This window comes from Ostrinia nubilalis, chromosome 5 (assembly GCF_963855985.1).
Source record: "Ostrinia nubilalis chromosome 5, ilOstNubi1.1, whole genome shotgun sequence".
Classification (NCBI taxonomy): Eukaryota; Metazoa; Arthropoda; class Insecta; order Lepidoptera; family Crambidae; genus Ostrinia; species Ostrinia nubilalis.
Window position 1 is genome coordinate 11,130,780 of NC_087092.1, and position 23,931 is coordinate 11,154,710.

Below are 23,931 nucleotides of genomic sequence, written 5' to 3' on the forward strand. Positions count from 1 at the left end.
AGAGAAGAGTATCAATGAAAAATGTTGCGAATACGGGAAAAAATATTCAGGCTAAAGAAGTGGTGGGCGCACAGCTAGTTCGTATACTTAAATTAGTAATGTCAAATCAGTGAAGCTGTATTAATAATTTAGATAAGAAATACATAGATAGTTTTTAAATAATGTAGGTTTATCATTAGCCTCTGACTGGTGGTGATGAAAGTTTATTTTGTGCAGCAAAAATATTATAGTGTTACGACTATGCCTAGGCTAGCTAAGTAGCTCCATTTTGTAGCGTAAGATCTGAGATAGATCAGTCATAGTCATAGCATACTATAATACACATCTAACTTTTGTAAGCGATTGAGTGATTTGTTTGTATATGTGTAAGTAACCTTTATGTGAAGCCTTTGCGAGAAAATATCGTTATTTTTATTTTTTATAGCATCTATTACGACAACATGCGATGCAACATTATTTAATTGAACTGTCGTCTTTACCATCATTATGATTAATTATTTTATATTATAAATAAGAACAACGCGGCCATGGCCATGCGCTGTCTGTACCATCAGGTTTATACACAGTTTATCTTTAAAGTCAATTAAATATCGGTAATTGAGATAAGTAAATAATAATTTATAAGTAATAATATCTTTAAACCGCACAAATTATCACGATCTCGATTTCCGAAGCAAGAAACTCAGTTAATCTGTTACTGCATGTCAATTGAAATGTTTAATTTTTAATTGAATAAACCAGGAGTCGAACCCAGGACAAAAGCAACGCATTCATATCGGAACAGTAATTAATTAATTTGATACTTTAACCTATATCTTTGGACAGTTGAACATTTGGAGTTTTCAAAACTCTATCTTTATTTTAAAGCATTAGACCTTATTATGGTCAAAATATCTTTTACTTTCAGGACAAATAGGTATAATTAATTACGAGTATTGATACAATATTTTTCGACATATCAAACGATTTTCTTCTAGTTTTCAAAGCTCATAATATCTTTACTTTTACACGTTCTTTAGTTCACAGCATGACAGGTCGATTGTAGTGGCGTAGTTTCCAGTGTATTCTCCCTTCCATTCCATTCGTATCAATGGTCTCATAAAAGCCGAGTCGGGACTGAGTCGCCGATTACTCCATTAAAGAAAAACGACAATCACAATGGGGCAATCAAGATCAATCAAATGTGACACGACATCGTTGAATAACTACCAGAACCAATAGAAAGCGAGATTTGTGTAAGATTTCATTCAACAGCGATAGACAGACGTGGGATTGATGATGTACCAAATTGTTCCAGCGAATTTAGTTCCTATCAATTTTTTCCTTTTTGCGTGGTTTATATTTATTCTGTGATCCAACGGTTAAAGCTGGATCTAGGTTCACTTTTAGATGTGACTTTCGTAATGCAAATGACATTATTTTACTTTGTTCCCAGTTTGACTGGAAAATTGTTAGATCCTTATTGTGCTAGAATAATAATGAATTTTCATTCCGTGCTTCGAAAAGCACGTTAAGCCATTTGTCTGATTGATCCCAGACGCTTGTAAACACTTTATTCTGAAAACAATCAAATGTATCGATATGAAAGACACGTCGACGTAGTTTTCTTCTTTACTCTACTTTTTTACGAGAGTTTTACTTCTGAAGTTATAACAAGAACCAAAACAACTAATTAAATAATCATCGGTTAATCTCGTGATTATGCGCATAAACTGTGGAAAAAATCAGTTCTGCAATTGGATGTTGAATCACATGCTTGAATTAGGTATCAAGCCCAAAATAACAAACAAGATGTGCCCCTCGTTTACGAGCTTCCAGTTCCAGCCATAAATTGTTGTTTGTTGTTGTCAACACAACAATGCCAATCTTAAAGCCCCCCAGTTACTTACCCTCGTCGTCGTCGTTCCAGCTAGTAGTTTTTTGTGAACCAAATTCGCAATATTATTGCAAAACTTCTCTGAGTAAGGGCGTCAACAAAATTATACGTGTGTACGTGTTTTGCACAAAGTTCGTGATGGAATATTATAGCGATTCAATTTACGCGTGTTATTACGAATCCAAAAATATTTTAACGTTTCACCAAAACATTCGCGTCATCGCGACCTTTACAATGGCATGTCGAACGACGAACTTTCCTTTTGATTTATAACTAATCAATTATGTAAATATTAGATAGGTTGGTATTAATGAAAATGTTATTATAAAGTGAAAACTCGGTGCAGGCATTTTCTTTAAAAAATAATAACGAGCACAGCTACTCGTCCGAAGGAAGTGCGTGTATAAATTGACAGGATCTACCTATTGCAACATATTAATTACACGATTGTTGTAAAATTTTGTTTTTATTCATGTACGAGTAACTCTACCCGTGATCGACTCATTTTACTCCAGTGTTGTTTCTTTGCCTTAACTTTCAACTTACAGTTAGTTCAGATGTGGGTGTAATAGAGACTTTCAAAATTTTATTTCGTAAATTTCTTTAGAAAGCTCTAAACTGTACTTTTATGAGTAATCCGAATCCAAAATAACTAAATCTCTCAAATTATTGGCATCCTTTTGGTACGGTTTCTGTTTGCAAGACACGCAACAGACACGTCTAATGTATCGCGTTATTTTGCAAACGGGCAAAATAAGTGCCAATGAATGGAAAGGTAACCCCGTAGTCGTAATATTTCTAGTTTCACTTCGTCTTTTCATGTAACGAAGCTCTCTGTCTGTCGCTCAGATCGGCGGTAAAGTTGGAGAGAGTGGGCGAATGTGATTTGGCGGTAAGCCGGAGCCTCGGGCGTCTCCGCTACGCTTCGGCGGGAGCGCGCAGCCAGCAGTCGTCGCCGGCGGGCCGCGGACTCAGCGCCTGTATGATGTTGCGATCCGAAGCCGCTCCGATCTCATCGAATCTATCGTAAACAAAACACAATCCACTGACAGAAACGCATAAACCATTCATTCAAAACATCGCCGCCAAGGCTCGACGGCTTCCGTGACGCCGGAAAACTATTCGACCGGCCGCAGTGATTTTGTAGAAGTTGCATCGAAAGGTTAGGTGTTGTGGAGTTTAGTGAAAGGTTGTAAGTTTGTGGTGTGAAGTGTTGGTGCATATTGTGTCTGTGTGGCAGTGACTATATTGGCGGAGGTGGACGCTGTCCGAGAACCATGTACTCGAGTGGCATGAGCCGGTGTCCGTAGCGCGGCCGCGGCATTCGGCACCTCTCGCAAGACGTCACTCTCATCTGGTTCCCTGCTAATGTTACAAACATTATAAACATCTAAGTAAGTACAATAAACCATTATAAACATACCAAATAAGTCATAGGAATCTTGACTATCTCGAAAAAATTTGACACCGCCGAAAGAACCGCTGAAAGATGTATGATAACTTTTATTTGAGTTTTCCGCCGTTCCCCTTATCGTGAAAACTTCAGACGTGCCTCAATAAATCTAGTCAAAGGGGAAAAAGTAAATCATCTTAGGTCCGGTTTATTATTGAACATACGAATGTATGCAATATTATGTAGTGCATGCAGTGTATCCAGCGTTATCATTAAATTAATCGAAGTAGGTACCATAAATCTATTATTAATTTTCTAATTGGATTGTTCAAATTACTTTAACTGTTTACCAGTGGCATTGCTTGTTTCTTGATTTTATTCTGAGTTTCAATCTGCTTAATATTTGTATGTCAACTTGAAATTGGTTCCTAATCGCTGAGAAAAAAATATTCAAGGATTATGCTACTATAAACAATTGCTAGCAATTATGGATTATAACATTTATTACAAGTAGCCATTTAACTTAATTGGCGTGGATAATATAGACACAAAGCAGGTAACGTGTTCTGAAAGAATTATATAGTTTTACTCAGGGTACCCTATTGGGGCCAATATTTTTTCTTATCCATACTATAAGCTATATAATATTCCATACGAACCCCTTTATCAAGGGGATCCTGATAATTACGAAGGACGGAACAGTGCTACACTGTTAATGAATGGACTTGTTTATCATCTCTAACTTTGAAGTGTTGATATGCACAGATTCTAATCCAATAAATTGATGTTGACATAAAAATAAATCGGCAACATTTAGAACTACGTAAGAATTCCTTTTTATGGCATAGCTGTTTATTGTATTGATTTTGTTTAATCATGGCTCAGGTATCAGCACTTAATTGACTCTCTTCTACTTTTCTTTGCTTCTTGGAGTCACAAACCTTTAAAAACTAGGTTTAAATGTTGCTTTTTATGGACCAGAATAAAAACTAGTCATTTTATTATTAGATTCTCTATTCTCATTTACCTTCAAAATGAATTCACCTGTCACAAATCCCTTTGACGTGCGATGCCGTAGGGCTGTTCATTAAGTTAGATCATTCATAAGGAATAATACTAACACAGATATCTACTATTTATGCGTAGACCTCAGAAATTGTATCGGACCATATTGTCTTAGTTTCTGTAACGTCAATAATGTATGGCACCGATAGTTTCCCTTTCAATGTTTGGGAGTCGATGTCAAGTAGGTATAGCTGTCAAAATATTCTAAACATAATGCAAGAGTATGGATTGACACGAGAACAATAAACCGCCAACTTATGAGAAGGGTTGATTTTGACGGCAATAGCCTACAAATTCAAAGAATAATTAATAAATTTTAAGAGGTCATCAGGGAAATTCTGCGATTAGACGCTTAATTGCATACGTCACAAAACCATTCAAAATCCCTGAAACTGAAAGTTCGGAGAATTAATTTTTTACCAGATTGAATAAAATTAAAAGTGTCCGGAGTTGAAAATCAAAAAAGCCTTAGCAAATCTTTACAAAAGCATGAAATCGTAAGTCACATTACTTAAAAACATAACCAGCACCTATCCACATAATGAACATGTTTAAAATTACTTATTGAAATTAAATTCAGTCATCACACATCACTCGATATCAATACACCTATACAGGGTGTTAGGTAAATGGGTATATGAGCCGACACTAGCCCATGTTAACATGGTCATCTAAATGGTATGGTGAAGTCAGAAAACTGATATCTTCATTTTAATTATTTTATTTTTCATACAAATCGGATTTTATAAAATTTATTTTGTATGAAAATTTAAAAAATTAAAATGATGATATCAAATTTCTGACTTCACCATACCATTTATATGCCCATGTTAACATGGGCTAGTGTCGGCTCATATACCCATTTACCTAACACCCTGTATATGGTATAGAATTAACACAAACTAGACATCAACACATCTTTAATGATTGCACTATTCACGTACCTGCCTAGATTTTATCGATTTTACCTACTTAATGATCACAACATAAAAAATGATGTAATCATTCATTGCAGTAGTTAAGCAAAGTTTGCAAATTTTTATTTATGATTGTTCGTCCAAGCGACTTAGCAACATAAAATGCAATTCATCATTTCTTTTCTTTTCATACTTGCCTTTCGTAATTTATTTGATAGAAACGTCGTGAATTTCAGGTTTTAGACTGTTTTAACTCAGTTTAATGAACCGCAACGAATCGACGCCTCCTAATGATCCTGTCAGAGCATTCTCCTGCCCCAATTTTTCGTCCCTTTAAATTTTCATTTGACTTTGCAACGGCCTATTTTTAAACTTTGGGCCATTAAACTTTTTAGGTGATGCCGTTATTTTGTTACCATTTCGCGTTTCAAAATCTTTATGAAACGGAAATTTAAATTTGTGTGGAACTTTACCGACCGCGTCTTTATTTATGGATACTTTCCTGGAAATAAGTACAGTTAGAATAACGATAATATCTTACAAAAATGGTAGTATCAATTTGGAATTTATACTGCAAGAGATGTAGAGAAAATGTATCCCTCAAGTTGTTTATACAAGAAATTATTTTAGCTTAGTAGAAGAAGAAGAAAAATAATTTATTTGGTTCAAACACAGTCTTGCGTTAGATAGTAACAAAAAATGTTTCAATCGGTAACCAAACCTGAAACTGGACGCTGACAAATACCAGCCATCCCAAGCTCTACCAAAGAGCTACCGTCCATAGACATAAATGGCAAATCTCGATGCTCGCGTACCCTATCTTACCTTTCTATCTTGGCACATGAAAGTTGTTCGGAGATAGAAATACCTAAGCAAAACGGTAACATGAAAGCTATTAGACGAGCTAGCTCGCGCAGCTATAGTGCAGATAGTACTATTTAGTGCCTCGTTCGTAATAACGACCTTCCTGTACTATAGCGATCGTATTTATGCTTCTGCTGATAGGTTTAGCGTACGAGTAGTTCCTAATGCCATTCAATCAGTCTCAAGTAGTATGCTGGTATGAGATGGATAATATTATTATCTAATAAAATATTTATTGGCTCTAACATTCTATAAATAAGTGCAACTAAGTATTGAAAACTTGACCATCCATAACTTGAAAAATTCAACTACCTTCAACTCTTGCTTGATGAATTAATACTGCTTTAAAACCGCTCACAAGCTGTAAAATTTGTCATAGGCATTCGCTTTTTCAAGTGAAAAACCATGTTAGGTGTATTTAGAGCACAAAAAACGCAGGAAAAGAGAACTTTTACTTGAAAAATCTGCACAATAAAAAGAAAACCTCTATTAAATTCGTAATACACTGTTTTGGGAAAGGTTTTTTCAAGTTGCGTAATTCGTTATGTAGATGTTTATAATAGATCAAAATAATGTAGCTTTGTCTAGATTTTCCCACATTAAGTTACGTTTTAAATTGGTGCGTGCGGCGGCTGTCAACACTGCATTCTGCGCACGCGCACACGTGCCGCGCGTGTCTGGCGCACGTTCGTTATTTGAATGTTACATGATGTTAACGAGCCTCCTTGGCCTTTGGCGGCTTAAAGCGATCACTGAATTTCTAAACAGTTTTTTAAATTATCAATAAACTTTGTTAATGCATTTATAGCCATTTAAATCTTCATTAAAATGATTCCAATGATTACAAATTAAAAAGAAAATAATAGACCATTTTATAAGTTTTAAGTAAAATAAACAGCTGTCCGATACCATAAGATACGATAGAGATATCCTTATCAGAACCTGAGGAGTTTGCTATTCTTTTTTTAACCGAAAAGGCTCCTGTGCGAATAGAAAGTTGGAAAATTTGAAAAATATTATGCTCATTTTAACTGCCCATTATATTTTTATTGCATTAGTCTTTGGCAGAATTCAATGCAATGTAGAGCTTTAAACAAACTTCGCTACTTTTGAACCCATAAAATATTTGACCATTGAAAAGTTTATAAAAGTTTATGTTTATTTGTAAAGCTTTCCCACATTATTCAATTTTGGCAGCGAATGCATCAGAGCAGTTGGAGGTCTTATGCATGGTACATAATAAATTATTTCGCAGAAAATATTGTTTATAAATGAACATTGACAAAAATACCTAATTATATTTCCGGAAAATAAACTTTCTACGTGTAAACAGCTAAACAAATTTTGATGAATTTTAGCATAGAGTTAAGAATAAAAATTTTAGAATATTTATTTAGTACAAAAACAAGAAGGAAGAGCATTTTCGCAAAAAAGTCGGTGAAGTAAATGATAGAACTTTATTACAAGGAAATTCTTATGTTAGCTTTAAATTCAGTATTTTATCACAGAACTGCGTTATAGCGAAATCAATGCAATCAAAGACATGGACCGAAACTATTCGTGTGAAAACAAAATGAAAATGTCTTTGCCTATCAGCTCTGTCCCAATTGTAGTCTCTACCTGGAATACCTACTGTGTCATCTATCCGAAGCTCCAGAGTCCAATTAAAAAGTGATTATAACCTGACCATGATTGGGTTCACATGCGCCGAATCCATTCAGTATAACTGTGACCTTTATGTTTTTGGAGTAAGGTACAAAATTAATCTGCCGCAATGCTGCAATTTTGTGGTAGGTGGATGTGCTGTGTAGACGTAGCACTAATCGTCAGTACCTATCTACATTGGATTAGTTAGGGTACGCAGTTAATCCTTCAACGGTTACCTAGTGTTGTATCTCCAATATACAACCTACTAAACCTAAGGTCTTAATTAATCAAGACAAGACTTAGGCTTAGTTAACACACACATCACACTTTACATCACACTACACCATCTTACTTTTAACTTTGACAAACTTTACGTCAAAAATCTGTCAAACTCCATACAAATACCTAACACCGGTTATCGTTATAGTTACGTGGTGCAACTCAGTCTTACTAATTAGGTACCTATGCTATTGTTTACGTGAACAGGTTAAACATAACGTAGGTAACATTGAAAATTAGTTGTCACAGGAAATGTATGAACGTCATCAGTTGACTTTTAGTCAAAATGCAAATCTTGTCCAGACTTTTGGTGTTTTGTTTGTTAAACAAACAAAAGACTTTGCACCTACGTAATTTTTTATTCGATAACATCAATGTTTTTGGATTTTTACTCGAAACCGAAGTCGTGTAAGTCCTACCTAAATTATTTTTTGTTAGCAGCAAATGCCATTCAGCGATTGTAAAAATCGATTGTCGATAAATAGAGTAATTTTGAGCTGATTACAGTCTAAAATTGTCAGTTGGCGCCAACTGTCTTCGACTTCAACTCGATATTTTAATAACACTTAATAACATTAAATACTAAGCATAAAATAAGTTAAACTAACACTACTTACCCTCTTTATTTCATCATTTTCAATTCATTCTGTGCACACATGTTTAGAGTTGCGGTTTAGATTAATCTATGGAATATTATCTGTGCCTGAATATGACTGTAACTTGTTTTGTGAGCCTTAAATAAATAAATAAATAAATATTAAATTTTCGCCCGTGTAATAGACCATTACTACCATCTTGATGAGTAAATTTTTTACGGTACATTTTCTAACCAAATTCTATAATCGCTAAATGTCATTTAGAAACCTGTAGGTTATGTATCCAAAAATATGATCTAAAACTAGCAGTTCTTCTGCAGCCTTATTTATTTACACAAGCTATATTTTAGCTAAAAGCTATAGTTAGTGTAGTGTCGTTTATTACCTATTTCTGTCATTGGATGTCAATAAAAAAAGTGGGCTAAAAGCGATTTAACGCCTCTGTTCAGTTTCAAAAATATAGTCGCAAACTTGTGAAATTATTGACGTCGGTATCTCCCCCGGGATCTCTTTCGATCGTCTCCTGTCTCGGGATATAATCCTATTTGTCGAGGCTTTAACGCTGATATCTTGACAGTAAGGCTGGCTTGCGCCATCTTACTTTAACTTTGACAAACGTCAAAAATCTGCCAAACTCTATACAAAAAACACCGGTTAACGTTACTGTTACTGTTAAAGTTAGGTGGTGCAACTCAGCCTAAGTTTCAAGTTTCCCAGCGAGTATCAATTTAACAAAACATGTAATCATTGATGGTAATTGAGCTTCATTAGGGACCGATAGGGTTGGATAGGTGACAAGTCTTAAATTAAAGGTCTCAGGTTCCACTTCTACAAATATGAAATCGATTACTGCCATTTGATAGACGGTTTTGCATATAGTGTAAAGGTGATCTCATAAGAAACAAGTCATATATTTAAGGACGTACTTATTTATTATGTGTGTAACTTAAACGCAAAAGTTTCATATATGTGCACCAATTGCATCCTTATTATGTTGACATTCTAAAATGTGGATTCATGGAGACGCCCATAAACGTAGACAACTGAACCTATTTACTAGACATAATTTTTAAATCACCATTTTATACCCAGACCTACTTAAATATTTAAATGAAGCTCAGTTCAAAGTCAAAGTATTTTAATATGTCGTGCGATCATAAAGATGGTAATTACTTAGTGTTTTATAGCACTTAACTTTTTTTTATAAATTCACAAAAAAATATTATCTAAGCCACTTAAGACGGCACTTTAAATAATAACAACAAGTACTATGTTTTCAGCTCCTGTGTTCGAGTTGTTCGACATTAGGTATTATTAGAGGCCGGAAGATCTATTCTCATAAATAAAGCACTGGATACCTAACTTTTACATTATTACCTCATTTTGCATACAATTCATCACTTAACACAAAAGCGCGCGGAGTCGTCCGTGCGCGTACTCCCTCTAATCTGACATTTCTAGTGTGACATTGACATTACGTTAATGTCACTATGACAGCAGCTCATTAGCTATAACGATACCGTTATTAACGTTTTAGATTTTATACAAATAACAGTATCTTAAGTTATTGCGATTGCTTCTATTTTGAAACAAAAATCTGATTACCTGACGACTGTAAGCTACCCTAACAATTACGGGTCTTAAATTTTTCTTTAACATAAAAACTTTTATCTTGAACGTACTAGATAGTACATAGATCTTGCATTGAGATTGTAGGAAAGTGTGTCCTAGCATGTTTTTACCCTCGTCTCTACCCAGCAGTAAGCTCTATTTAGATAGAGGCAATTCGCAGGACAGCTGTGGGTAACGACGTTTTTTGTTGCTAACTAGTTAGTAGGTTAGGTCTGGGTCCGTTGTTATTAAACCCTAGTGTTTATTATTATGTGTGTAAATCAAAAGTTGTACCTATGTATTTGTGGACATTACAAAAATATAATTTATCACTTACGATACTTACCTGTGTATAAGAATTATTGTACTCATTATCATCAGCAATCCACTGTTGGTCGCGCTACAAACCACGATTTTTTTTTAATTTACAAACCGAGAGCAGAGGAAAAGAAAAGTATTTTTTTTAATTTTACACACCGAGAGCAGAGGACGTCCTGTAAGCTATGTTTACGAAGACGAGAAGGTTTTGGAGGAGGGGACTTCATAGACTGCTACACTACTTCTGATACGTGGTCTCCACTCGAGAACACACGTTTACTCAACCGACCAGAGAGCTGTACCTCTAGCATGAACAACTTTCGTCTTCGAATCGTTTGCGTACTCGATAAAATTCGATACTCAGTCTTCGAATTAAACAATAAAGTGACAATTTTGATTCTCAAAATAAGTTTCGTGCAACCACATCTCATATTAAGTTCACTTTACGACACGTTCACAAGGGCGCTGTTGTAGTTTTCTTACTAAATCTTTTGATGGCGATTCGAGTACGCAAACGATTTGAACTCGAAAGTTTTTCGTGCTAGCCGTACTGAGTGTGAGTTTACATCAAATGTCGTCACTAGTGAGCGCGTAAAAAAATGACATTAAATGTATGACGGATTGTACAGCGCCTTTAGCGGAAACTTTCAACAACTAAAATTTTCATTTTTTTTTTTATCACGCTCACGAGTGAGGACGTTTGACGTAAACTCACAGGTTCTGCAACTGCAAAAGATATGGCCATTTGACAGCCCATTGCCACTGTAACTTATAAGGATTTTACTACTATCATAACCACTACGTTGGCCTCAGTTTTATAATTGTATTGTTGTTTATTATTAATTTGAAGCTTAAATCATAAAGTTATGTACTTGCACAATGTTTCTTTAAACAATGTTGGCATGTGGACAATTATAGTTGACCAGTCACGACTACCGTACAACACAATGGTAAAGTTTACACGTGTGACTCAAATTGAACTTTTTTATGGCGTTTGATAACATCTAGCCATTTATGCTATCAGAAGGCTATGACTACATAACAGAATATAGATTCTAATCTTCAACCTATAAACTAACAATGTTACTACCCTAGAATAAAGGTTTGACAACGCTGAATGATTTGTGATATAAAACATAACGTAACAACACTTCCAAAAATACAAATGTTTTAGGGATTCAAAGCTTTAACTGTATAAAATACTTAACTACTGCTTTAATTAAAATCTAAACAGACTTTCGGGGTGTAAATGACATGTTTTTCTAAGTGCCTGATCGCTTCTGCTCTATTATGTGTACGTTATTTGCATAGTTTTTATTGAGACAGATAAACAAAGTAAAGATAGCGATCAGCCTTGCATCCTGAGCAATTGTCTATTGAAATAATATTTCAATAGACTAATTAGTTAGTCAATAAACAAACAAGGAAGTGTTTCCGACGTCGGATTTCACAACTCAGCCGGCAGTTATCCATATAGCGTCGTTATTTAACCATCTTTCCGCGAAGAATTGCGTTTTATGCGTTCACAGGTATTCGGGTCATGGATTCCGTCGGTAGCATAATATCCGATTAGAAATCACAACACGATCGATTGTAAGCCTGTTATTGATAAAAATTCATTGTATTATCATCGTTTTAACTATTAATGGGGTTAACATCCAGCCATTTATTTATTTACTTTAAATTTTGCAAGTGCATTGGGCGCTACCATTGGACAGAGCACAATAAAACCTTAAGGTTTCTCTAAAAACGGGAACTCTACAAATAATCTCTTTTATAAACTGCTGGCGTCCAACTAAATCTCTAATTAAATACTACCCAAAACTATTTTAGAATTATGAGAATAGTTATTTGTGTTTGCTCGTAACCAAAAGACTGCTAGACAATGGCCGCCCAAGGGCTTCCAAAAACAATTACATTACATAATTATTTGTGTAAACGAGATTAATCTTAACGCGAGAAAATTATGTCATTCTGATAGACTAAGCTTGCATCTCTAAGCTCTTTTTAGTATAATATTATAGCGCTTCTGCCACCCCTTCGTCTGTATAGATTTCAGTTTGTCACAAATACATTATGCATGAGTTTTAGTGGAAAAAATCCTCTGACCCAGATGGGACTTGATCCCACGACCTTAATCTTACCGGGCGAGTGCTCTGACCACTGAGTTTCAGACACATTTTTATTTTAGACTTATTTGTTTTAGAAAAAAAATATGAATGAGAGAGATCCTGGCTATAAAAATGTAAAACACCAAAAAGAAACTTTATTACGAGTAGATATAGTTGTTGCAATTCACAAAGGCGAGTGAGCTTTACATGTGTGTGTAGCTCGCTACTGTTAATTTTTTCAAAGTTTTGATAGACACTATCGTTATGTGCATCTACACGTACACACACAAGTAGAGTTCACTCGCCTTCGTGAGTTGAAAGAACTAATACCTAATTGAGAAAATAAACAAAACACTAATCTGGTCTTTGTTTCATTGCTGCTGAGCATGTAACTTCTTATGCGTGGTATCTAGTTATATTGTTTATTATAGAATAATACGGTGCCCTATAAAATGTTTATGTACAATAAAAAACGTACGCCAGATTTACGGCCGCATGTACCTTTTATTAAGGACGATAAATATTATGTGTGGTTTCACCTGATTCAGTTTTTCTTCCCGTAATTGCCTATAAAAATGAATATTTTATTATTTTGTGCCTGATTTTGGTGCCTTGTTGAATGACAATAATAGAACCAAAGCAAAGTTATTTGTTTTGATATTTTGTAAGTAGTGAGATAAGTTATCTGAAATAAACTTATACCTATTTTAATAAGATTAGATTATCAGTATACTATATTTTAGGGAAATGTGAAATGCCTTAGATCTATTATGGTTCAAAAGATACCTTCAGCCCCGTAAAGGACGCTAGACAGACACATGATTGAAAATTAAATTAGCTCCTAAAAGCGCTCTACCGGCAAAGAATTTTGTAGAATCTGATAATTTAATTTAAACACTTAAGTAATTGATGCTACAACATAGTGTAGTCTGCAAAAACAAATGACTATCAAAAAATCTCTTTTACAGTGTAAATTGTATAACCCTTCCCGAAGTATCATTATTATTATCTTTAGGTTTATAAATCGCGAGTGTACGCCTAAAAGCCCTCATTAATTAAAGGAACCGAAAGAACCTAAACGTGACTTATCAAAAATGAACAAACTCTTGTTTGATAAGATTTATCAGCCAATATTTTTTGCTAAAGAATCGAAGTACTCAAGTTTTGAAACAAAATTCAGAATGTAATTATTTGTAGTCGTTTCCACCAGCCTCCTACTAACATTTTATTACAAATTTAATAGCGCACGTATTGTAGCCAAATATGAGTATGTTTGTGTCGTCTGTCTTGGTTGGAAAATTGATGATAAAGTTTGGGACGTACCGGTCATTGAAAAGGTCAAAATATATCCGTCAGATGTCAGCAGATATATCTGGTAATCCCAACATGGCTATTTTGGAATTCTCTCTGCAGTGTACGAAGTGACGCCTACACTTGCTCGATTCCCGTATATTCGTCTGCAAACATATCGATGCGTATAGCGACGTGTGGGTGGATCAAAACAAACATCGATTACTACATGAGAGGATCGAGAGATGGAATCGCTAATGATTAGCCGGCACCCCGATTAGAGCCACAACACACACGCTTTTAGCATCGGCTTATAGTCGCTTTTTAGAAATTGGATGCAGCGACCACACAACGCCAAACGCGGCGAATGAGTCGCTTTTCGGAAACTCAAAGTAAAGTAAAAGACATAAAGTAGTCGTTAAAACTCGCGATTCCGATACCGCCTCCGAACGTGTGAAATCGCGATGCTGCATCTATACACCACTACATTCCATTCGCCGAAAAAAATTTAACAGGGTATGCAGATAAATATGTGTGATAAATTGATACTTAAATAAATTTAATTTCTATTTACAAAATTCTTTTGTTTTATTTAGAGTCGCTAAAACGCGCAATTCCGATACCGCGTCCGAACGTATGAATTCGCGTAATCGCGATGCTGCATTAATACAGTCGCAAACTCGCCAATCGCCGATGCTAAAAGTCGCATGTCTGCTGTGGCCCTTAGCTAGGGTGAAATCTTTCAAAGAGTTTTTATATCGGCTCGATGAGATTAGTTCGGTTCCGCATTTGTGGTTCTGAACTCGCTTTCATCTTTTTTGATTATCTGTAAACTTTTATGTTGAGTCCGTGTTCATAATTGAGAAAATACAAAAATTTACTGGCACAATAAATGTAAACAAAATTCATAAGTATTCTTCGTATTTTCTTTATACAGATAAATCATTTACTAAAATACTTTATTTATTTTTATTTTAAAAGATAAACTGCTGAGTCAGTTGTTTCTAAAGTTAGAATGTTTGTTATTCCACCATTTAGGTGGGTTCTGTTATCACAGAAGACCATAAAAGTTGACAAAAACATGAGAATCGCCACTTAAACGGTGTTATTGCCAAATATGAGAACTTTGGAGGGCTTCGATAAATCACTTGACCTTTGACAAAAAGGTAAAGGTGATGAAAATATTATCGTCTCATATCTGAGACGTTATTTATTGGGTGTTGGATATAAAAAGGTCGCTTATCCTCCATCCGAGCCTTTCCATATTAAGTGCAATGACTGTGGATAACGGTAATAGATACCAAAGACGTAGTGTTTCTGCGTTTTTAGTTCTTTATGGCACATAATAAAAACTAAAGTGCTATAAACGCCAGTCAAGAACGAATCTTCCTTCGAAAATAGACGAATGCCTTTGATAGATCGAATCTAATTTTAATATTTTGATGAAATATGTGATTTAATTTGAATTTATTTTAGTACCGTATCTTAGCTCAAGCATGCTAAGCTGTGTATAGCAAATAAAATTAAAGTATAGGTAAGTAAGACATAAGATATAAGGTTGAAATAAGCAATCGCCGGGAGGGGCTGTGGTAGAGAAGGCTTTGTCCGGAAACCCACAGTTTCCTCCCACTTATGGCGAGTGATGGAGCACTGGGGTCTTTTTAGTGGGTATGCCTCGTCCTTCTGACTTGGTGAGCCCCACATAACCTACCCTGTCCCCGCAGGGTAGGTATGCGATTCAACGCATTTTTCCCCCGTAAAAAATGGTAGAGCCATTTTTTGCAATCAATTCTGTATCTTTTAGCTGAATTCAAATGAAAATGGTGGAAAATTGGGGAGGGTACATAAATACTTTTACATACATTAAGGACGACACTTACATTTGATGTAGCAACTTGAATATATACATTTAAAGTATTTTAGGGGAGACGAGGGTACGCAGATGTCGTCGCAAAAGATCTCCAATTCGCGCGAAGGTACATTTACACGCATCTACGGATGACGCTTTCAACAAATCTTAAGTGTTTACCCTACTATTTACCACGTATAAAGTAAACAAGAGTAGGTACCTATATAGAGAAGAAATTCTCAATATACAACAGTAAGTAGTTGTATTATTAAATGAAGTGCCAAAAAGATGTGAATAAGTGAATTGGGATTTAAGGGCTCTAGAGCGAACCCACTCCTCAGACAAGCGTATTATTACTTTCTCTTTTTCTAAGACTTAATAGAGTCGTGAAGATAACTTACCTTTATACATAATATGTAACTAACCTAGAAAGATTGGAGTTAGTAAACCTCTATAACTTTATTACTTTAGGTACCTACTTACTATTATTATTTCGGAAGAAAGTTTTATTTTAAGAACTTTTGCGTATAGCAAAAATCTACCATATGAAAGCTATGAGTCAATAAACCTATACCTTATACTGCTTATCTTTATTTACCATAAGCCAATGAATTGAAGCCTTAAATTATCAATACAACGTTATGGAAATAAAATTACTTGTTTTTGCAGTGCATCCTCCAAATAACCACCTACACTGCACCGAATACCTATCACGATATTACTTGTTACATCGTGAACTTTCCCCGCGCAAATTGAATTTCATACAATACATCAAACTTATGTATGTACAGCACCTTTGTCGTGACACGTACGAAAATGCACTAAAATAGAAACTAGAAAATATGGACTTTCAATACAAAGTCAGCAAAATTTTCATGACATTCGACAAATTGAAAACCGCGAGTGTAGTATTATTACATGTAAGGTATTTTATTACTTATCTACTTCAGAGCTGTAGATCCTAGATACACAGGAGTTGCAGCGGTGGGAACAAGAGGTGGAAATAATTCCGTTACCTACATATCTGCAATGCCCTGCAGGCTAGAATCAATGATAATCAAATCTTAATTGACAAGTTATATTATTTTGGAGCTTCTGAGAGCTCATATAGAGATGTCGGTCGAGTAGAGGCGATAGAACCTTGTCAGAAAGTAATGGCGGCTTATGAAGGATACAGGGTTGGTACTGTAAACAGCTTATTAGACTATAAGTAGCACCTGTTAAGAACTCTTTTAAGGCTTTTTTTCAAAAGATATGTCAATAGTCGACGACATACTAAAGTGGGTCGATGGGTTTGGTACCTATATGTACACTGCATTAAACGATAATAAGATGGCACAGTTTTCAGTTTATTATCTTTAAAAAAAATGCAGTAGACTGCATAACAAACAGTAAAAGAATTATGTTACACACTTGAACTTGTTTAATACCTCGATATTGAGAAATACAAAGTAACGGAATGTTACTATTTTACGATTGCTCGTTACGAGGTCGGTAGAATTTAAATGGCTACAGCAATGCCACTAGCAAAATCCCTCTTACTTTAAATATTTTCAATTTAAAACATCATGCTTATTGCTAATTAAATAATTGAGTAGGTAATTCAAAGATACTGGAAAGGTACACAAAAATAATATTGAGTAATACCAATTAACACGTAAGTGCCAATAAAATATTTCCTCGTCATTAATTTTTATGTTATTATGTGCGCGTTTCCAAGAACGACATCCACGTGTACTGTATTATGTACAAATTGATTATTTCTGAAAAGTGTTAAAGGTAAATGCGAACGTTTATCGAGTGGCGAGAATAGTTTGCGACACACGTCCTTGTGCCACATAATATTACTGCACCAAAGATTGTAGGTGCCTACTTAATTGTATAGAAACCAAGACTGGTTTACACCATCTTATTTAACTTTGACAATCGTCAAAAATCTGTCAAACTCCACACAAAAAACACCGGTTATCGTTAAAGTTACGGTCATTTAGGTGGTGCAACTCAGCCTAAAACAATTTATTTTAAGACCTATGGACGATGGCACGTCATGGCTATAAAGCACGGGGTAGGTAAGTAGTTCGAAATGCGAATCTTAACTCATTTTTTTAAATAACTAGGTATAATGGGAATAGTTGCTTTTTTGCAACAACTTAAAGAGATAAATTGGCATAAACTTTAAGCTTAATGTTCATTTATATTTTCTTTTTCGACTTTATTAAGACTTAAAATGACAAGAAAGTCGCTTTTGATTTAATGGTTTTGTTTACTCATTCTCGTTTCTTATTTTACATCAGTATTTTTCCGAAAGTAACAAAGAATTAATTAGCTAAAAAGGCTGTTTTAGATTTTAATGAAAAATAAGGATGAGAGACAAGCTCGATCTAAGTAGGCGTTTTAGGAATACCAGTCATTTATAATGATGGGTTTATGTTTTCAGTAATTATTCAAGAGTTTCTACGCAAAATGAAATCAGGTATTTACATTACATTGATTACTATTGTATTGTAAAAAGTAGAAAATGATAATCCGACAAAATATTTAATAGTGAAGAATTATTTTTCAGCTACAGAATTTCCCCTGTAAGTTACAGTTATAATAAGTTAAATCCACAAGGAATTCTCGCAAACGTGGAACCGATTACGAGCGGGTAGTAGATATCGCACGTTTCCTAAGATCCCTTGGGAATACACGAATTTACGTACCTTTCTGCTTGATCAGCTTTGAGTTGTGAGGGTAAATAAGTAAACAAGTGTAAGCGTTTTGCGAATTTATTCTCGGTTTTCATCATAGTGTGAGTTGTGGGAACTGAGATCAGATCCCTAGGGTTAAACTTTAGAGCTTATAAACGTGACATGGCTCAATCCAATCAGACCGACGGATTATTACAATAACATGCCCGAAACTACGAAATCATATTTCTTTGAGAATAATTCAATTTTAGAATTGTTCAAGCAATATGCTGAATTGGAAAACAAAAATTAGATAAAGCAATTTTTCAATCTTTGATAAAATGTCCAAAATGCCCCAGTGCCTGAAGACGAAAGTCTACAACCAATGTGTGTTACCTGTGATGACTTATGGCTCGGAAACGTGGCCCCTCACTATAGGCCTTATACAGAAGCTCAAAGTTGCACAGCGTGCTATGGAGAGGGCTATGCTCGGTGTTTCTTTACGAGATCGAATCAGAAATGAGGAGATCCGTAAACGAACTAAAGTCGCTGACATAGCCCGACGGATCAGCAAGCTGAAGTGGCAGTGGGCAGGGCACATAGTACGCAGAACTGACGGCCGATGGGGCAGCAAGGTTCTGGAATGGAGGCCACGTACCGGAAAACGCAGCGTGGGACGTCCACCCACAAGGTGGACCGACGACCTGATAAAGGTAGCAGGAAGGCGCTGGATGCAGGCCGCTACCAACCGTGCGATGTGGAAGTCATTGGGGGAGGCCTATATTCAGCAGTGGACGTCCTGTGGCTGAAATGATGATGATGATGATGATAAAATGTCACATAAAGTTTTTTTATATTTATTTAACCATAACTCAACAGATAGAAACAGAGTATGCACAGATTTGTTGCAGCTCCAATGACATTTGTCACAGAATCCTGAGATCGAACGAGTCCAAGAGTTTCTGGGTAGTTCATTTAGTTATCAGAAATGATTTATCTTAATATTGACTCGCGATCTCCATATCGTTTCTTCTGATTCGCGTTTAATATTTTTATTTTATACGAGTAATATAACGTCATCCCATTCGTAAATTTCATTTTCATTGTTTAGTCTACGTCTACTGAAACATCTCTACCATTTAAGTTTAAGAAAATAACAGCCGTCTGGGGATTCTTTTCAATAGAAAAGAAATTCCTTAAGATAATGTCAAAAAACCACTGAAGCCTGCATTATTAAGATGATTATTTTGATCAGTGGTTCTTTTCATGTCGCAGACACGGATTTTTCACATTCAAACTCAGACGTCGTTATGGGGTGGCGGAGTTCACATAAAAATGAATTACCAGTTCAGCTTAGTACTTATTTAAGCTGAAATGGTCACAAATCCTAACTTTATGACATGGAATGAGAGAAAGTCCAATCTCTGCTATTGAGTGGTTTAAGGTTGAGTTAATCGTTTATACATTAATAGGTATATTTCCCTTTAGAGACTTCATAACACCTTCGTGGTAGAGAGTTGGATTCTTGTACGGAGATTCGATTCTCGGAAATGAAAAAATATGCTTTCGAGGTAAGTTAATAGTAATTTTCTCAAAGCCATATCAGGCGCTTATGATGGCGGCTCATAAAGTTTGACATAAGGGTTGAACTATGATACAAGAAGTTTTATAGTAGCCCGTCTGCATTATAGTAATGATGACAAAAATCACAAATTATTGGTAACTATTTACATTAGAAAGCTACAGAGTTTTCTTTGATCTAATTTAATGTAGACTAGGGAATGCTTAATCCACGTCTGTACGTGGATTAAGCATACCCTAGTCCACAAACCGGCTAAAACCTTGCTGTTTATTTTAGAATTCGATTGCGGAACTACAAAAAGTTCCGGGCGAATAACAAATTGCAGGCCGTTCATTACATTTCAGTTGTAAGCCGCGCCATTCGTCCGTCAACGTCAGGCGGGAAGCGTACGGATAAAATGTTGCATCAATAATAAAAACTACGCTTCCCGCTGAAATATCGCAAGGTCAAAAGTTCAAAGGTAGATACTAGATCTATGGATCTATATACACGAATATGGAAACGAATTATATTAACGCTGTAAACAAACACACTAAGGCTGGCTTGCACCATCTTACACTAACTTTAACAAACGTCAAAAGTCTGTCAAACTCCATACAAAAAACACCGGTTATCGCCAAAGTTACGGTCAAAGTTAGGTGGTGCAACTCAGCCTAAACAGCTGAACTACCTAGTTTTAATTAAGTTCTTAATGAGATAGTTTAAACTTTACCAAATCTTAATCGAGAGAAAGATAGGAAGATACTGTACTTAATTTTGTTTGTTTAGAGCTCCAATCAGTTTTTAGGTAAGGTAATAAGGTATGGATATGAAAATTCATCATAATTTGCCTAAGTATTTGAACGGAATATTCGGGAACCAAGCTTCAGTCGATAATATTAATATATCACCTGAAGTCGTTTACTTTCTTCCCATATTTATCCAAAATGAAATATGGCTGTTTTCCTTCAAACTAGTCGTGGGAACTAAGAAAGGTATAACATATTGGACTCCATAGAGGAGGGTTATCTGACCCCCAAAGAATAGATTTTCCATTTAACAACTTAGAATAGGTAAGCATATTCAGCGTTAAGTTATTTTGTGACACCCAAAGTGGCCAAAAAGTTCATAATTAAATACGTCTTTGTTACAATTGGAATAAGATTGTGTTATCAACTTTTTGGCCACTTTAGGTGTCACGAACTATTTGACGCTGACTGTACATATTCTACAAAGATATTCTACACATTGAACGGTAAACAAAGAAACTGATCGAAGGCTAACTTTGTAATCTAGTAGAGATTGAACAAAACGTTCGCTTAACCCGTTACCTTGCTCAATGGAGTAATTAATTGAATTAGTTCGGAGTCTCCGTACTACTAAGGGCGTAGGTACATCGCAACACGTTAATCCGATCGGCTCCAAGAGAAGGACCTTCACAAAGGAACTAAATTAGAAAAGGGATTATAATATGGTCGATGTAGCTCTGGCTTCAGTTTTTTTTTTTTTTGGTAAATGAGAAAATGGCCATGAGGTCTATTCTGGAAATGGACGGAAATGATCAGTAACAGACAAGTCTATTATAAACGTAGGCTGTACTTATAGAGTACTAGATTAAAGGTCCCCAAGATTTTTGTGTCATGGAAAACCTGTAACCAAAAGATTAATAGACTAAACCTATGAAATTTGATCAAAGTTGAGGGATTGGAATAGCTTAACGTCTTATCAGAATTTAACTACTCGAACACAAGACATTATACACGTGTGTTCTTAGTTACTGCTTATTTTGATCGATCGATAGGGTAAATAATAACTCTTACGTAAAATAACAGTAATAAATACAAGACATGCAAACACAACGCTACATAGCGCAGTGATCGCGCACTCACATTTTTATTTAATTATAACATTTAGAACCAATATTATTATAATTTCATGTCAAAGACTATCTTTTTTTAGCCAAAATAGAGGCCTAAAAGGTCGTAGTCGATCCCCAGGGGTCGATAATAGAGGTCTTTGGCTATTCTAAATAGTACAGATCGTAATAAGATAATTGCCAATTTAAGGATAGCAGCCTCTTACACGCCCTTTATACACCTACATAGTTTGAAGTAGATAACTAATATATTTACGATGTCTACTTCATTCTTCAGTTCAAATACAACTAATAAAACAACTCGCGTGTAACTTTTTATTAGCAAAGTTTTTAACCACTCACAATATCATACTTTTATGATTCATCTTTGTTCGTTATGCGATTTCTCAAGCGCTCGTAACTGGAATCATTCGAGTTTGCTTACGATTGTTACAAGATACCTACCGGAACTGTGTATAGCGACACAAATGAACATGTAGGTACTTACCGAGCAACCTTGCAGGTGCCATTATTCCATGATGCAAGACTAATGGCATATGCTAAGATTTATAGCGCCAACTGTGATACAAAACTTTATTAAGTGTAGCTTTTTCCCGCGGCTTTGCTTGCGTAAATTTGGTCTGTCATAGAAAGACTTTTTTCACGTGTCTTCTTTCCAGCACCGGGACACAAATGTTTTTTCAGTAAAGTAAGTAATTATAAGTATTTTAAGTGAAGCGAGGATAAGTAGGCCGACCACATTTTTTTGTCGGGTTAGTAGTAGTTTCGCACGGAAAAACGTCCCCTCTCAATAATAATATTTTTTTAGTATTCGTTTCGCCCGGATGTATTAAAATCGCGTGCGAATCGACTTCTTCGAGAACTAGTAGTATGAGATTACTAGTTCTTGAAGGAATCGATTCGCACGTGATTTTAATATATCCGGGCGAAACGCCTACTAAAAAAATATAATTAATATTGAAAGGGGACGCACATTCGTGCGAACGAATTTCGTGCAAAACGACCGATGAAATTTAACAAAGTCCAAGTAGGTAAAATATTGGGAGTGCGATCCGACCTAATCTGTCATGCTCGCAATTTTAGGAAAATATATAGCCAAATATTCTGAAGTAGTTTATCCGAGTAACCCAAAGAATTTGTTGCACACATAAGATTGATTAGGGTAGCCTGATACAGTCGACAGGCTGAGGCGCTCTATAAGATTTTGTACTGAATGGAAATCTGTAAATGTTTTTGATATCGACTGTACACAAAATCCAAGCTGTGCAGAAAATGGTGCAAAATAAGCTTATAAACTCAGCTAGGCAAAGCCAGCTAACGAATAAGTTATTTACATTCCCACTTTGATCTTAGTTTGCTCAGCTCCGTAGTTTTTTACCCACTACGAGGAATTTCTTGGCCTGCATCTCTCCTGATGGGAAGTGATAATATCACTTCCCATCTTCAGGCATTCGAACTTACTAAATAAAACACAACAATGCTGTTAATATTGTCGATATGGCAAATAGGCTTAGGTAAGTATGGTGGTAGCTAACCCAAGTAGAAAATGTTTCCCCCAACGGAAATCGAAGTATGAGAGAGTGAGAGTCCTCTACGTCTAAGACAGGTCGCCTTTCTTTACTACAGAGGCGTATTATAAAAAGATACATTATATTAGATACATTTTATAACTTGATAGAACATAAAAGAGAGGAAAATGAATGTATAATTGCAAAGGACGTACATAAAGCTGTAATTTATGTTAGAAAGATACATTTCCATCTTTTTAAAAGTAGACAATGCACGCTAAGAATGCGCCACAAAGCGCTGGCCGAATAACGTGGTACGTGGGATGCAAACTATGAGACCCGTCTCAAAGGCGGCCCGGGCCCTGTGGAACCCTGCTCTAGTGATGGAAACAGCCTTAATGAAAAGGATATCGATAAAAAGTGGTTTCCCAGTAAATTGCTATGGTTTATAGGTCAGTGTCAAGAAAAACTTTTAAGAACCTCTACTCAACAAGCCACACC

The 23,931-nt window shown here is 35.5% G+C and overlaps 1 protein-coding gene across 3 annotated transcripts in view; it reads left to right on the top strand.

Moving 5' to 3' along the window:
* Positions 1-23,931, top strand: part of LOC135071920 (diacylglycerol lipase-beta-like) — a 94,621-nt gene that overhangs the window by 9,969 nt on the left and 60,721 nt on the right. The window contains exon 1 of one of the 3 annotated variants that reach the window (XM_063965794.1): positions 2,841-3,270. The exons of the other annotated variants lie outside the window; for them this stretch is intronic. The gene's annotated coding sequence lies outside the window, so the exon portion shown is untranslated. Of the gene's footprint in view, positions 1-2,840; positions 3,271-23,931 lie in introns of those variants that run through there. 3 annotated transcript variants of the gene reach the window in all.